Genomic DNA, 17,708 nt, shown 5'->3' with positions numbered 1-17,708 from the left:
GTGACGGAAAACCAGGTGGCGGGCCACAGATGCGAGGTGAGGAACCACGTGCATCGGGTAGGTCAGTAACACCTCGAGTGCTATAATGCTGTGACGGCTGAGAAAAGGCCGATTTCTCTGCACATGGGAAACCTGGTGGAAAGCTGGGTCTTTGAGGTAAATGACCTGGATGTCTTTTAGTGAAGGAATGCTTTAACTTGTTGCTTGGAAATTCAAAGGTCGTGCTCGTCGTCGTTTGTCTATGATGGTAGCTACGAAGGGAATGCTTGTTACTGCGACGACAGAGTTGAAATGTCCTGAGTTGGTGGGTAATAGGCGAGTCTTCATGGTATCCTTTAAAGCGAACGATCATTTCTTCTTTGATTTTCTTCCAAGATTCTTCGTTCTGAAAGATGTGTGTGAGGTAAAATTTGAAAGCCTCACCGGTGACGTATTCGTTGAAGTTGGCGACCTTCTCCCGTTCCGACCATGATGCAGCGGTAGCGTGGCGTTCGAAGAGGTCGAACCAGTCCTCTACGGGTCCATCGTCCGCTGATCCGGCGTACTGTGAGATGTCAAGGTCTGTTGATGATGCCGTCATGATGCTGGTCGTTGTGTGCAGCTAGGATGCGCTTCGATGGTCCGTGTATGGTCAGGGCATCTTGTTGAGTATTTCGTTGATGACGTGCGGATGATGAAGCGGCTGCCAGGTCTTCATCCTGTCGACTTGTGTGACGCTATGAATGAGAGACGGCCAGCGGCACAGACGCCATACCTTTATTCTATTCACGCGCCCTGCTTCCTCGTCGGCTTCTACCAGCCATCCCTGCATGCCTGCTTACGTCACATATATATGTGTGTGTGTGTGTGTGTGTGTGTGTGTGTCTGTGTATGTATATAAAACATCATTGTGCACTTTAACTGCCGCGTGTGACCAAGTAACTCCACAAACATTAAAATTTTAAACAGGGAAAGAAAATGGACGTCAACAAAGGCAGTTTACCGTTACTCACTGGCTACCTCGTGCAAGGGAAGTTGGTAATAGGAATGACAGATGATAGAAATGAAAGATAACAAAACAGAAAATACACAAAATGGAGGAAAGTGTGTAGTGCCTTTCAAAGCCAGATCAAAATGCATGTTCAAAAGACTACCTAGAGGCGCTTGAGTTGAGCGTTTATTTTTCTTTATTTATATTTATTTATAAATACTGCGGTATAACTAAGACCAAAGCAGAGTGGTGCATAAACATAAGAAACGTACATTTGGGCAAAAAAGAACAACAAGCAAGTCAGTGCAGTACTGCAACATCTTAAATTCTTTGCTCAAGAAAGCTAAGAAAAATTATTATGAAAAAGAATTTGTAAGTCGCCAGAACAATACTAAAAGAAAATGGGAGTTGCTCAATACATTCCTAAACAGAACAACGTGTCACACTTCAGTCTCAAAAATCATGTATAATGACAGTACGCACGATGACGCGCTTGAAATCGCTAATGCTTTCAGTGACTTCTTTTTTGAAATTTACAATCAGGATCACACGGGCGCTGAATGTAGCATGAGTCGAGTTAATTTTTCGTTTTTTCTTTTCCCTTTAACATCAGAAGAAGTTTTCACCACGATTAAGAACCTTAAAGATACCTCTCCTGGATTAGATGATATTCATGCGCGCCCCCTAAAAATGGTAGGTCATTTAATCTCTCCAACACTAGCTAGCATAATAAACAGCATCTTTAAAACTGGAATTTTTCCACGCACCCTTAAGAACACAAAAGTCATACCCATTTTTAAGAAAGAGGATAGGTCAATTATTTCTAATTACCGACCTATTTCTATCTTATCATCCGTCAGCAAAATATTTGAGAAATTATTTGTTAGTCGCCTGAATAGTTGCCTAAAAAAGTTTAATCTCTTGAACAGCTGCCAATTCGGTTGCCGTTCTGGTAGTTCAACCGACTTGGCGGTAATCACATTAACTGACTACATTAAGAGTTCCATAGACAAAGGACTTATTGTTGGTTCCGTATTCTTAGATTTTTCCAAGGCTTTTGATACAATTAATCACGGTATGTTACTAAAAAAATTAGAAGCCTATGGAATAACAGGGCCAGCGTTAATCCTTCTGAAAAACTACTTGTGTGACAGAAAGCTAACAGTTTATTTATCTGACAAGTTTTCAGACACTAAAACAATTAATCAGGGGGTACCACAGGGCTCCATCTTGGGACCATTATTATTCATTCTCTACATAAATGATCTTCCCCAGCACGCTTCACCCTCACAGTGCATGTTATATGCTGATGACACTACTGTCTCAGACTCGTATGTTTAACAACGTTAGCTAATAAATTAAACAGTGCATTGGCTAACATTGCCACTTGGTGCCAGAATAATCACTTGATTTTAAATCCAAACGAAACTAAATTCATGGTTTTCCGTTCTCCTCAAAGACGACTAGAATTTTCACCTCGGGTAACCCTCGAATCCCACTTCATTTCTACTAGCGACTGTGTTTCATTTCTCGGTGTCTATCTCGATGAGCAACTAAATTTCACAATCACATTTAACAAGTTAAGGAAAGAACTTCTTTCGGCATAAGAGCATTAATAAAAGCTAGACATTGTCTGTCTACTCCTGCTCTCTTTTCACTTTATCACGCATTCATTCATAGTCATATCCATTACGGTATCGCTGCCTATGGCAACACATATCAGTGTCATTTCTCATCCATTCAACACATACAAAATCAAGCTCTGCGCATTATTTCTAACTTTAGTCGCGATAACATTAGTATCGTACGCATGGAGAATAAAGGGCTCACCACTAATGATTTATTTGCATTTAACTTAATTACCTTGCTTTTCAGGTTAATTAATAAAGATCTCACCCACGAGTTTATTTCCTTAGATTCCTTGAAGAATAATAACCCTACTCGTTTTGCTCAAAAAAATAACTTCTTGCTGCCTAAAGTTTATACTAATTATGGTAAAATGACAGCATCGTTCTGTGCTATCAAAGCATGGAATTCTCTTCCTCACCCCATCAAAACATCGCCATCTCTTACTGCATTGAAAAAAACACTCAAAGCTCATTTCCTGAACCAATAATTTTACTAAATATTCATAGCGTGTACTGTTTTTTTTTACTTTTCTCCCTTTCCTCTATATTTATGAGTGAACATTGCGTGAAATCCATTGTTATAGTTCATTCTGTATTCATTTATATGTTTTCACTGTTAGTATGAATATATATGTATATATATATGTGTATATATTTAATATCAATATTTATACAATTAGAAAACAGTTCTGTGCGCTTAAAAATGACGATGTCTCCGATTATCGTAGCATTTTTTCTGTATAACTTTTGTACTCTTGTTTTTAGGTTGACTTGATATTTCATTTATTCATTTTTCGTGCTTATTTTGTAATTTTTATCTAATGATCATGCACAGAGGGTCCCGGTATGGTTTTCTGACCTTGGGACCCTCTTCTGTATATCCTTAACCCTGTAACCATAATATGCAAAATAAAGATTTGATTTGATTGATTGATTGATTGATTGATTGATTGATTGATTGATTGATTGATTGATTGAACAGGTTACCGAACACTTCAGATCCAATGCTCTTCAAAGGATGCCGAAGATTTTTGGGTTACAGCTTCGTTAGACAGGTTATTCAAATCGTTTATTGTGCGAAGAAAGAATAAATATTTAAAGGAATTGACTCTTTGCATTAAAGGCTCGATTCTTTGTGAATGTCGGATTCTAGTTGCGTAACCTGTAGATGGAATCAAGATATGTGATGTGCTAGATTTGTAATGACCATTTACCTACTGATAAAAGAATTTCAGTCTACAAAGGCGGTTTCTTTCAGTAACAGGTGGCAAACTACCTTTTTTTGACATTTCGCTAATAGAGCTGCGACCATATGAGTTGTAAAGTATCTTAGAGCCTTTCTCTGTACTCTTTCTAATTTTGCGATGTTTGATTTTCTGTAGGGGTCCCAATTTATCACGGCATACTCTAGCATAGGGCGGATAATTGATTTGTGAGCAAGCAAACGCGCTTGAGGGGTAGCCAACTTGAGTGTACGCCTTAAAACGAACAACTCCCTCAGGGCATTGCCTACAACATTATCTAGATGTGTGTTCCAGGAGTGTGTGTTAGTAATTAGCAATCCTAAATATTCGTAGTGCTCAACCTCAGAGAGAACTTGATCACCAGTAGAATATGTAAAGGGCAGTGTTTTCTTTTGTTAGTCATTCTGATAAAAAGTTTCCTCAAGATTGATAGGCATTCGCCACTGCTCACACCATAAAATAATCATCGCAAAATAATCATTCAACCTCGCCTGATCCTGTACAGATCTCACAGTTTGATAGAAAACGCAGTAATCTCCATACAACCTAATATTCGTTGAAATGTCTTTAACAATGTCGTTTATAAACAATAGAAATAGCAAAAGCCCGAGAACGGATCCCTGCGGAATGTCAGAATTAAATGACACACTTTCGGAAGAAAACAGATTGAACGATACAAACTGGCCGCGAGTTGAGAGATAGGCCCTAATCCATTTATTATTTCTTCATTTTTGAATATATGGCTTAGTTTACGAATCAATTTTTTGTACGACACTTTATGAAATGTTTGTTTAAAGTCCATAAAGATTACGTCCACCCCCTTCTCTTTAATTAAAGCCTCTCCGAAATCATGTATAATACCAACGAACTGGGTAGTGGTAGAATATCCCCGTCGGAAACCGTGACGAGCATTTGTTAGTACTTTATGTTCTTCAAGAAAAGTGGTTATGTGTTTATGAACTATATTTTCTAGAATTTCGCATGCTGTTGCGGTTAGTGATATTGGGCGGTAATTTGTAATACATTTTTTTCACCGGCTTTATAAATGTGCTTGATTTGGGCAGTTCTCCAGTCGTCCGGCAAGACACCTTCTTTAAAAGACCTCGTGGAAGCACATGCAGAAAATAAGAGCACCATTCTGCGTACCGCTTCAAAAAGGTGTTAGGTACTCCGTCAGGTCCAGCTGATTTTTAGCATTCAGGTTTAGCAATATATTTAGGAGGCCTTGTTCAGAGATTTCTATATTTGGCATCTGAGGTACTGACACTACAAATTCTGGCAGACGTCCATTCCCTTCAGTGAAGACACTTTTGAATTGGCTATTGAAAGCAGAAGCAATGACCTTTTCGATGCTTTCAGATCTTCCTTGTATCATAAATGTGTCAGTGGGATTAGAATGTTGTTTAATCGTTGTCCAAAATGTTTCGGGAGATGATTTGATGAAAGCTGGGAGAGTTACCCCAAAATATTTTTCTTTATCTTGTGAAATATGTTCTTTTAACTGTTCCGATACCTTATCAATATCACTCTATGTTTGATGACAATTTGGTTTTAAAGACGTTTTTCTTTTTTAACCTTTTAAGTTTGCGCTTTAAAGTATACATTCTCTCAAGTAATCCAAGGACTCCTGTGCACAGGTTTTTTTAGTTAAGTTAGGCAGAAAGCGCTGTTTACAATCTTGTACAATTTCTTTAAAAAGAATCCACAGCTCGTTGACACTGCACGTATTGCTTTGAAAACGTTCATAGATTAAGCTAAACTCGTCAATTTTAGATTCATTTTTTGCGTGAGCAAAATTAGGGAATATTTCGTGTTCATTATGTTGATGTAATACTGTGCTTTTTAAAATAAAACAACGGCAAGGTTGTCCAAGATGCCATTCGCTACTTGAACCAAAATATAATTTGCTATGTTGCCACTTACAAAGAATAAGTCTAGCACCGATTCAGAGTTATTGTATTTTCTCGTAGGCTCATTTACAACCTGTAGGAGATCAAACTCATAGGCAATGTCGATTGCTTCAGATTCAAGAGATTTGGAAGATGGAGTCGTAAACGTATCCCAATCAATGTTAGGAAGGTTAAAGTCACCAGCCATGATTAGTGTATCTTCAATTTTCACATGAAAATGCATAGAAGATCGAAGTTGTTCAAGACCATAAGTCGAAGAGCCAGGGGGTCAATAGTAAGCCTCAATTACATATGTTCCGTTATTCACATAAACTTTACAAAATAAAGGCTCTGCATCCGGTACATCGGGAATTCTAAGCAGCTGAAGAGAAGCTTCAAATAGGATCGCGACTCCCCCACCTCTTCTGTTACGATCTTTACGAAATATTTTGTAATCTTTTGGGGTTATTTTGCTGTCGAATATGTCATCAGCCAACCAGGTTTATGTTAGTACGACAAGTTCAGGTTCATGTAAAGCCAAAACATTTTCACGCAGTGCTACTTTGTTGACAATACTTCGACAGTTATTATTCAAAATTGTTGTGGTTATATTTTTCTGCTGTGGTCAATTGCCTCTTCTAGTGATTATCTGACGCTTGTCAGTGGCTTCGTCCCAAGCGAACATGGCGTCGCCTATGATATATTTATCGAAATCTAGTTCTGCCTTGACTCCATTTTTTGTCTCCTCGAGTGAACTCTCCCACAATTTTCTCCTAATATCTCTAATTCTTGTTGAAAAATCTTCAGTGACTGAAATAGCAGAACCTTTCAATTTAGAACATGCTTTCAATATCAGTACCTTTTCGCGATAATCCAACAGTTTTATAGTGGCCGGCCGTCCTCGATTGAGGCGGAAGCTGCGGAGCTAGAAGTTTTCTCAGCAAGAAAACTCAGAAAACGGAACTGCAATATGGAACTATGATATCGCAAAAAAAACGACAGCCAGGTGTCTCAAAGTGCCTCCAAAAGCTTCTGGCTGACGTTAATATAATGGACGGCTTTTGTGCAAAACCTCCGGCGTTGTTGTGGAGTTTCATCGCACCAGGGCTGGGCAGTATCGCGATACAAGAGTATCGCGATAGTATTTCAGAGATACTTTTGAGTATCTGTATTTCTATATCGAGATACATTTGCAAAATGTATTTGTATCTCAGTAGTGAAATACATTTACGATGTATCGCCTGTATCGCGATACTGTGCAGGACATGGGTATCTCGTTACATTGTTTTTTTGTGTTGGAAATGCGTTGAGGAGTGTTTCCAATGGGGGAATGACGTTTTTTTTTTCTTTTTTGTGCCAAGACAAGCAAAAGCGCGCCGCCGGTCGCCGACAGATAGGCGATGGTTTCCCCTCGAGCACAGAATGGTCCATGTGGTAAAGCGCGCGACGCAGCAGACGGCAGAATCGCGGAGGCAGTGTTGTCGGCCTCTGCCGACGAAAGTCACTGTCTCTCAAGGTCAGTGCAGCACGCCTAATTTTTTTTCGGGTGGCAAGCCATTACTTCGCGACCCCCCGCGCGGATACCGCCTTGGAACAGGCTTTGCAATGCTTCGCGTGCGTTCAGTTTCCATAGCGGCGGCACTTCTAAAAGCAGTTCCCGTATTCGCGGCAGAAGTGACTAGAAGATGGCTATCTTTGACGCGCTTTCAGCCACCTATCCTATGTCAGGGTGTGTTCCTAATTGATTACATGCGTGAAACGGTCTTTTGTGGTAGCAGGCTCCCCCACCGCTGGAGCAGACTTCGCTTGTTGCGGCTTTTTCAAATGGGTGCTGGTAGCGTCGGTGGCGGTGAAAGCTTCATTGAAGACGACAGGGTCAGACGGCTGAGGATTCCGAAGATGGGGACCGACTTCGGATTCTGAACAGTCAGAACAACCCAAGTGAGGGCGGAAGTGTTTCGGTATTAGATGACCCGAGAAGAGATATCGCCACGCCGCAGGGCAATCCGGCTATGAAGGCGGTATTCACTATAACACGAATGTGTGCTCGCTTTCAGCGGTAGACAGCCTTCCTTTCTTTCGTGAGTCTAGTGCTGAGGCTGAACCGACGCTCTTAGAAGACAGCCCATTTGAGAAGCCTACACAGCAACCTTCTCAGCAAAGCAGATCTTCAAAATAAATGTGTGCTTTTTCTCAATTCACTGGTGTTCATTAGTGATCCGAGTGATTTGCTTAAAGTGTGCTATTTCTAGCATTGCTTAGTTTGTTCGCCAAGTATGTCGATTTCGGTGTCCAATCCTTGTTACTGTTGCTGTGAAATAGTGTATTTTTATTGGAATTGATACTTGTAATTATGTCATTATTACTAATTATGTACTTCCCCCCCTCCTCTGCAATGTCTTAATGGCGCTGAGGGTACTGTAATAAATAAATAAATGAACTGAACGTTTCGATGCCTGTAACTTTAATTACAACATTATGCTGCACTAATAGGTGTCTTTGCGTAGTATGAGCAACCTTGAAATAAAAAAATGAATTCCAGTATCTGTAACGCTGTAACTGTATTCCGAAATACTTTTTTCGTCTTATTGCAAAAGTATCTCCGAAATATCCCGTTACGTTAAAGGCAAATGTATCTCAGTATCTGTAATTTAGGCTTCCAATTCATGTATTTCGATATCTGTATTTCGGAATACTTTTCTGAGTATCTCTGCCCAGCCCTGCATCGCACTAATGGCATCGTTTTTTCCACAGTCTTCGGCATTGATTCCTCGCCGCACTAGAACTTGTCAACCAATGTAGAAAAGTGTGTTGTAGGGTGCAACGATGACTTGGGGAACTAGTATGGTGTTTAAGTGGAATCTATTTTTTTAGAAATTCTGAGTTATTACTTGAAATCGAACTATCGGAACTGGTTCGAAAAATCACACATGCAGAAAACGGGCGTCTCTGTAGGTTCGTGCCTGGTGCCAGCTTTAAGCTCTCCACATGTTTCTTAATGAAGTAATGTGTGAGTCTGTTAACACCAAATTGGCTCTACGACTATATTCACTGACATGTATATAATTAGATACCTGAGATATTACTTCATTCTGATTGACAACTCACGCCCAGTACAGGCTAAGTGAAGACATTTTAAGTGTCTTTAAACGAGAAGGGATGCGACTGGTATTTTTATGTGACATGCCGCGTGCTGACAGGTTGCAGTTCCCCTATGAGGGGAAGCACAGGGTAGGCCCTGTACGTCCCATACATTTCAAGACTTATTTTAGGCTCATTTTCTCAGAAATTAGTAGTTTTAAAGCATTCCGCTTTAATACATTTTGTTTGTCGGCGTCTGCTGTTTCAATGAAACTAGAATTTTTATTGTATTACAAATGCTGATATTTTAGCAATTTTTTAGCAAGGCTAGTTTTTGCCATATTTTTTTAATAAAACTGCCGGAAGAATTCAAACTATTCCGCATAGGTACACCCGTCTAGTTCAGGGTGTGTCCAATAAATCGAACACGAGTTCCCGGTCACCATTCCGGATTATGATGAAATTTACGGTAGGCCTAGGCATTACACCCAGAACAATAATTGCGAAGTGAGTTTAGTGAAAAAAAATTTGTTGGCCAGAAAAAAAAATCTATATATTTCTGCCGCAAAAAAACACTTTTCCGCCAATTTCGCGATTTCTGAATTTTGAACGCACGTAGAGGGAAAACGGTGCATTTCTTGGTCACAATATTTATTCCCCTTAAGAAACAAGTGAACTAAAATCTTACGAGCCTATTATTTCTCTTGCTGGTCGAAGCAATCGTGAAGAAAAAAATGTGATAATAAATCGCAAGAAATACCAGTATTTCAGAAATTTATTGCTGTAACCAAGTTATAGTGAGATTATTAAAAATCGATACATACTAACTTTTACATGTGCGCTCTCTTTTAAAATAGTTTTTGTGGTTTTATCGTGCTCCGTTTTACTCGATAATTTGGCTGAAACGTCAGTGTTTTACCGAAAACGCCAAACTTTGAAAATAGCTTTCTCAAAAAGGCCATTAAATTTCTTAAATCCCTCTAATTGAAGTCAAGGACGTTATCAACCATCCCGCAATAAAAAAATCATTGCATTATGTTGGTTGCTAACAAGTTATATAGCGTGAAATGTGACCAAGTCAGTGTAGCGGCCGCGAAACCAGGAGATAAATTGCTCAAATTACTTGTACGTGACATAATCACAAAGCAGCAGCTCCACACCAACAAATACGCAGCCAGGTGTCATGGTTCAGCAAGCTTTCTCTTGCTATCAGCCACTTGAGAAACCCGCTGCAGCGGCCGCTTGATGCTGGGGGCGCTCACATTAGATGAGTGCCGCTTCGACTGCGGATGAGCGCCGCTTGCGCGCTAAAATACCCTCAGAGGACGAACGTGAGAAGGAATGCATTGCTGTGAATTTAAATGCTGTTAAGTGCCAAGAAAAGCCATATTATACTACGAAAACTATGCCGGCAATGCATGGCCGGCATAGTTTAGATCAGCAGGATGTGCTATTACATTTGTGTTCCTATGATTCAGCAAGCTGTATTGAAGCATTGCTCGACCCTGGTGCAAAACATTGCGAAAGTCACGTCTGATATTGACATTATTGCGCCATAAAATGCACTTAGTTTCGGTAACACTGACGTATGTACTCTTAGGTGAGGCTTCACGTTACGTCGCACCATAGGTTGCCTTTTAAACGCCAGTGTTGTCGACATGCCTGGTAAGCCCACGATGTGCACATAGCTACTACACTCACAAAAACACGTCGACGACCTCGTAACGTTTGGCTGAAATCCATCAAGTAACCATAAAAGTACTCGCTGATTGCTTAGCATGAAACCGATTCCCAAAGCGCGTGGGATCTACCGAATTTTTATTTTATTAAAATGCAGATATTTTCGAAATTTTTCAGCAAAGCAACTAGTGTTTTGTCATTATTTTTTAAACAAGTGCCAAAAAATGAAACCTATTCCGCTTAGTTACAGTCGCGCTCAATATGAATTGCAACGCGCACTCTAAGGAAAGAAAGAGTATAGGTGACTCTTTTCGGAGAGTTCTGACTCGCCACGTATACGACTCTCTTTAAAGAGTCACGGTGACTCTCTTGGTGGCTCAGACTCGGTGAGCTCCAGGAGAGTTCCCTGACACTTTCGAAAGAGTGAAAGGACTCTTATCCGAAGGATCAGGTTACCACTTATGAGGGAATCAGACGACTCTTGCTAACTATCACTACACGTACAGTTGTCGGGTGGAATTTTCTGCGCTGCGGCGAGAAGGTTGAAGCTGATATATTGGGATCATGAAAGCCATGAAGCACAAACACGTCCCCATAACTTCATTCAAAAAATGCGTTCTCTCTACGTCATCCGTTCTGAAGTCATCGTCAAAGCTATACTGGCAGTGCGGGTTTGCCGCTGCACCTTTCGTTCGTTCAAGTGTTAGCTCTGTTCCGCAACGCGTGTTTGTCTCGCCGGTTTTTACATCCTCCTGAACATCTTGCAACAGCTTGCCACTGGTGCATAGCATATCCACCCATAGCCTATGGTCTCGCTGAGCACTTGTTGCGCTCTTTGAAGACCTCGCTCAGGGCGTTCCTGGTGGTAACTCGTTAACAGCTCTATTAATGATCCTCCAGAGTTCCCTGGCTACGTTGAGGCCGCGCATTCCGTGAAAGCCTGCGTAGAAAATTTTTGGCACGCCGCTATGGTTTGCGGGAGAATTCCTCAACGCTTCCGTAGGGAAGAACTTATGTGACACAGAAATACGTTACACCCACTGCTAACGACTGGGGTTCGTTTATTTTTAATAAAGTTGGTCTCTCTCTCTTTCCCAGTCAATTCAAATGCTCCATGTGCAAGCATGTGCCACAGCAATTGCAGAAACACCGCTACTCACACGTGATCGAATTAAATTATTGTCCTCATCGTGCAAAAAAGTATGGGCCATAAAAATTGGGCAACCGCCGCAAATCATCACTGAGGCAGTTACAACGTTTTCCACGCGCAAAAAAAAATAAGTACGAGAGATCTCAGGGGAATTTCACTACTCACGAATCATCCATCCATGTAAACTGAAGTCGCCCATGGGCAAGGAAGTGTGCGCCAAAGTAATATTGTAAAACCGATGAGGGTACTCACCACGCATAAAATAAAAATTGATATTTAGTGTGCAGGAAAGAATGTCTAAGAGAAATGGGAGAAATACAGCTACTCACAACCGGTCCAACGAAAATGAATATTTCATTCGTGATCAAGCACGTATGTGCGAAGGAAATTGTGTATGCTCCGGTCCTCAACAGCGCTTAACTAAAGATTACTGAAGTCGTACCAGCGCAAAAACGTGTGTGCAACACAAATGGGTCAAACCCACCGACTGTGAACAATCATGTGAGTACACGGGTGGCAAACACAAATAGATGTGGTTCACAAATAAGGCAAGCTGATGGCCTATCGCTGATCAAATAGCTTTGAAATTGATTCGGAGCAATAAGGTATGTGTGAAGCAACTTGGTTAAGCCACACTATTCACCTCCTGTACACGGAAGATGCAGTAGTTGTTCCTAGGGTAAATGTTAGTTACCACGGAATCGGACACCGCCCAATCGCATAAGGCAAAAGTTCGTTGACGGCGTATCATCGCTACTGCCAGAGATCGCCACCAGCGCTGGCGACCTAACTCTTTGGCCCCACGGTGACGGATGGTTCTTGTGCCGTTGCAAGCGAGCTCCTACAGTGGGCAAGAATTTTATTTTTATTTTTGTTTTCATACCCTCAGGGCCTCAGGCCACTACAGAGAGGAGTGGTACATCAATAACTGCATCAACAATACATCAATAACAGCAATTTTCAAGGCAGCAGATTCTTCGATTGCAGCAATGGAGGCAGGAAGGTTGTTGCAGTCAGTGCTTGTTTGCTGCAAAAGAAGCATGGCAAGTGTTAGTGTGGCATATGGGAACTATAAAATGAGGGTCGAACCGTGGTGACACATAATCTGGGTGAAGGAAAAGATCGTTTTGAACTGTTTGATTTGTGTAAAAGATTTTGTGAAATAAGTTTAAGCGGAAGTGCTTACGGCGTGACGTAAGTGTTAGTAGACCTAGGGTAGCTTTCATTGAAGAAACAATGGCGTAGCGGCTGTAATTAGAAAGCGCAAAACCAGCTGCACGGTTCTGAACGAACTCAAGGGCTGTAGTTAATATGGAGCTAAATGCATCGCAAATAGAACAAGCGTATGCCAACTTGGATCTAACGAGCGCTGTGTACGATTTAAGTTTTAAATCTTAAGGAACGGAGGAAAGATTACGGCGGAGAAGTCCAAGCATGCAATTAGCGTTAATAATTACATGTTCAACGTGCATATTCCAAGAGAAGTTGTGGGTTATATGCACGTCGAGATAGCGGTACTTAGTAACGGGGTATGAATTGGAGTTTTCAAGGGTATTGAAAAATTGTCATTAACATTAATGTGATGCACTACTCTCATAAAATTACTCTTACTCATGTTTAATTTCATGAACCACTTGTAGCACCAGTTAGAAACAGCGCCAATGTCGGACTGCAAGGTAGAAACGTCATGTGGGTTAAAAATGACACCATACAGCACGCAATCATCTGCAAAAAGCTTAATGGTAAAATTAACTCCGACAGGTAAATCATTAATATAAATAAGAAAAAGAAATGGACATAAAACTGAACCCTGTGGTACACGTGATGTAACAGCAACGCTAGGAAAGTTACAATTATTAGCGTGAACATACTGTAGACGGTTTGTTAAAAGACAGTGAATCCAGTCAAGGATGTTAGGATACTTCGCTTGCTCCTTTTAAGAAGAAGGAGAGTATGCGAAACAGTGTCGAAGGCTTTAGCGTAATATAAAAATATGCAGTTGATAATGAAATAACTGTCGAAAGCACGGAAAAGATCGCCAGTAAAAGAGAGTAACTTTGTTTCACAAGAGAAGTGCATCCTGAAACCGTGTTGCCACGGGGAAAAATGAATTGGATTCAAGAAAAGATGCTAAGTTCAAATAGATTATGTTTTCGAGACGTTTGCAGGCTACACTGGTTAAAGATATCGGCTTGCAATTGAGGGGAGAGTGGTTGTTACCTGATTTGTGAAGTGGAGCCACCTTACTCACCACCCAATCATCTGGCAAAGTGGAAGACTGCAAAGACTACGAAAAACGTTTAACGTGTATAATGGAAGAATAAATTTTTGTGTTTTTTACGAACTTTGAATTGATGTCGTCATTACCGGCAGAGTTAAACAATTTCCTTTTTTCTATTATACGGCACACCCCAGATTAATCAACAAAGATGAAATCCATAGGAAAAAAGAAAGAGTGTTCGACAGAAGGCATGGAAAAGGGTGTTGGAGGAAAAACAAGAAAGAAATACATCATTCATCACATTGCAGCAGTCACGACTAGAAACAGCATCACCATTGCTATCGAGTAAGTGAAACGTTATAGATCTGCTGCTACGAACTACATTCCAGAGTTGCCGTGGATTAACTTTCAGTAAGGCGGGTGGGGTTGTTTTGTGGAATACGTTTTTACCCTGCGCAATGGCAGTTCTGTACTCGTGTTCAGCGACGAAGTACGAATGCCAACGCTCAGCTTCATCACCACCTTTTCTCGGCAGAATATCATTTTTTTATTAGTAAGCGCTTCAAATGGGCGTTAAACCAAGAGACTTTAGAAGAAGAAAGGATTTGTTTTTTTAGGAATATAGCGGTCAATAAAAAAAGCGATCTTTTCTTTAAGCATATACCAATTTTCTTGAAAGGTGCGAGTATAAGAACGGGGCATATAGTCTGTGATGAATTAACAAGTTCATTATTGATTGCAGAAAAGTTGGCGTTTTTGTATATTTAATAAATTTGCCTTGCTTCGTGCAAGGCAAATAGGCTTGAATACTGCAGTGAATAAAGAGGTGCTCACTTAGACCAGGCATAAAGACTAGGGGTGAGACGAGTTCTGGAGTGGTCGTAAGCAGCAAATCTAGTGCATCAGAAGATTGAGATGAGCAACGAGTAGGCTGAAGTACTAGTTCCTTAAGGTTAAAATCTAAGCAAACATTCAAAAATGAACATCCCATTGAATTTGCCGCAAGACTTCGCGAGTCAGTAGAAAATATTTTACAAGGCAAGTTAAAATCTCCAAAAAGAAATAAAGCAAATTTGGGAAACCCAATAGCACACCATGTAAATTTTGACAAAATGTTGTTGGACTGAGGCGGTTTGTAAAACACACTGAAGATAAGCATTCTATGTCCTGTAAATACACATGCGCTAACAAATTCCAAGTTAGTGTCGACCATAAACGCACTAGAGACCAAGGTATCCCAGACAGCTATCAACACACCACCGCCTCGACTATCAGTACGATCCGAACGATAAGTTCTGTAACTCGCTTCGCAGTGCAACATTTCAGGTTCATGGATTGCGGGAGAGAGCCAAGTTTCTGTAAACAGTACCACATCCGAACAACACGTGTCAATAACGGAAGATAAGTCGTCGCGCTTGTTACACACACTGCCTACACACGAATACAGCAAGGACACCCTACTGGCTGATTGCGATCGTGCTACCTCTGTTGGTGGGGCGCGTGAACTGGCAGAAACTGGAAGACCGACGGGGAAGCATTAGCAGTGTTATTGTTGTTGCGCTCCTAGCTAATCTCAAGTTCCCACACACGGTCGGTAGCATGGCATTAAACATAGGTAGTTTTGTTATTAAAAAATTTCTTTACGCGTAGCGATTAGGCTGCCCCGAGTTATTACCAAATTCATATAAGCTTTCTCGGCAGAGTCGAGAAGTCTTCACTGACACCTTGGAGGGTTGAATTTTCTTCCTCTGAGAAAAAACGTTATCCTTTATTTTTGACGACTGAAATTTAACAATGATACGCTGGCACATATTGCGAACATACGCGCCAAGCCTATGCGCACGCTGTATTGCTTCATTTGATAGGTTGAGGTCAAGTTTCTGAGACATAAGGGCAGCGATTATTTTTTCATTCTGCGCCCAACATTTACAAACCTAGTCAGCAATACAAAAAATATCAAGGTATACCTAAATCAGCAGGATTTGCTGGCGTCGATGAAGGAACCGCCTGGTCGCGAAGGTGGAACGGTGGCGTCCAAACGGTTGTCGCACGGGCACCGGTTCAGCAGCGGGAACACCGATTAGGGTGATCGTTGACGTAGACCCGTTTTTTGACGCCGCAGAAGCAGTGCATGACCACGTGTAGACGAAAGACGAAATCTGCACGATGAAGCAGAAAAAGTTCACCACCAGTCCCATAGCTGCCGCTTTATCCTGGCCATTGAAAGGCACCGATGATGGGCGGACGTATAAATCAGCAGGATGTGCTGACGTTCATGAAGAACGCGGCTGGTCCAAAAGGTGGTACAATGCTATCCAAACGGTTGTATCAAGGGCACCGGGTTAAGCAGCGGGGACACCGATTACGATGATCGTTGACGTAGACTCGTTCGTTGACGCCGCAGAAGCAGTGCATGGCCACATGTAGACGAAAGACGAAATCTGCACGATAAAGCAGAACAAGTTCACCACCAGTCCCATAGCTGCCGCTTTGTCCTGGCCATTGAAAGGCACCGATGATGGGCGGACGTTTAGATCAGCAGGATGTGCTGACGTTCATGAAGAAACCGGCTGGTCGAAAAGGTGGTACAATGCTATCCAAACGGTTGTAGCAAGGGCACCGGGTTAAGCAGCGGGGACACCGATTACGATGATCGTTGACGTAGACTCGTTCGTTGACACCGCAGAAGCAGTGCATGGCCACATGTAGACGAAAGACGAAATCTGCACGATAAAGCAGAAAAAGTTCACCACCAGTCCAATAGCTGCCGCTTTGTCCTGGCCATTGAAAGGCACCGATGATGGGCGGACGTTTAGATCAGCAGGATGTGCTGACGTTCATGAAGAAACCGGCTGGTCGAAAAGGTGGTACAATGCTATCAAAACGGTTGTAGCAAGGGCACCGGGTTAAGCAGCGGGGACACCGATTACGGTGATCGTTGACGTAGACCCGTTCGTTCACGCCGCAGAAGCAGCGCATGGCCGCGTGTACAGGAAAGACGAAATCTGCACGATGAAGCACAAAATGTTCACCACCGATCCCACAGCTTCCGCTCTTTCTCGGCCACAGAAGCGCGCCGACGACGGCCGGACGTTTAAATCAGCAGGATCTGCTGACGTCGATGAAGGAGCCGGCTGGTCCAAAAGCTGGAACAGTGCCGTCCAAACGGTTGTAGCACTGGCATCGGTTCAGCAGCGGGAACACCGATTAGGGTGATTGTTGAAGTAGACCCGTTCGTTGACACCGCAGAAGCAGCGCATGGCCAAGTGTAGATGAGATGCGAAATCTGCAAGATGAAGCAGAAAAAGTTCACCACCTGTCCCACAGCTTCTCCTCTTTCCTGGCCACTGAAAGGCGCCGACAACGGGCGGATGTTCAATTCAGCACGATGTGCTGACGTCAATGTAGGAACCGGGTGGTCCAAAAGGTGGAACGGTGCAATCGAAACGGTTGTAGCACGGTGATCGGTTTCAGTAGCGCAGACAGCGATTAGGGTGATCGTGGACGTAGACATGTTCGTTGACGCCGCAGCAGCAGCGCATGGCCACGTGTAGACGAGAGACGAAATCTGCACGATGAAGCAGAAAACGTTCACAACCGGTCTCATGGCTGCTGCTCTTTCCTGGCCACTGAAAGGCACCGACTACGGGCGGACGTTTAAATCAGCAGGATGTGCTCACGTCGATAAAGGATCCGGCTGGTCCAATAGGTGGAACTATGCCATCCAAGCGGTTGTAGCACCGGCATCAGGTTCAACAGCGGGGAAGGAGATTAGGGTGACCTTTGACGTAGATCCGTTCGTTGATGCCGCAGAACAAGGAACCGGCTTGTCCAAAAGGTGGAAC

The sequence above is a fragment of the Rhipicephalus sanguineus genome, chromosome 9 (genome assembly GCF_013339695.2).
Source record: "Rhipicephalus sanguineus isolate Rsan-2018 chromosome 9, BIME_Rsan_1.4, whole genome shotgun sequence".
Taxonomy (NCBI): Eukaryota; Metazoa; Arthropoda; class Arachnida; order Ixodida; family Ixodidae; genus Rhipicephalus; species Rhipicephalus sanguineus.
Note: the sequence above shows the minus strand (reverse complement) of the source record.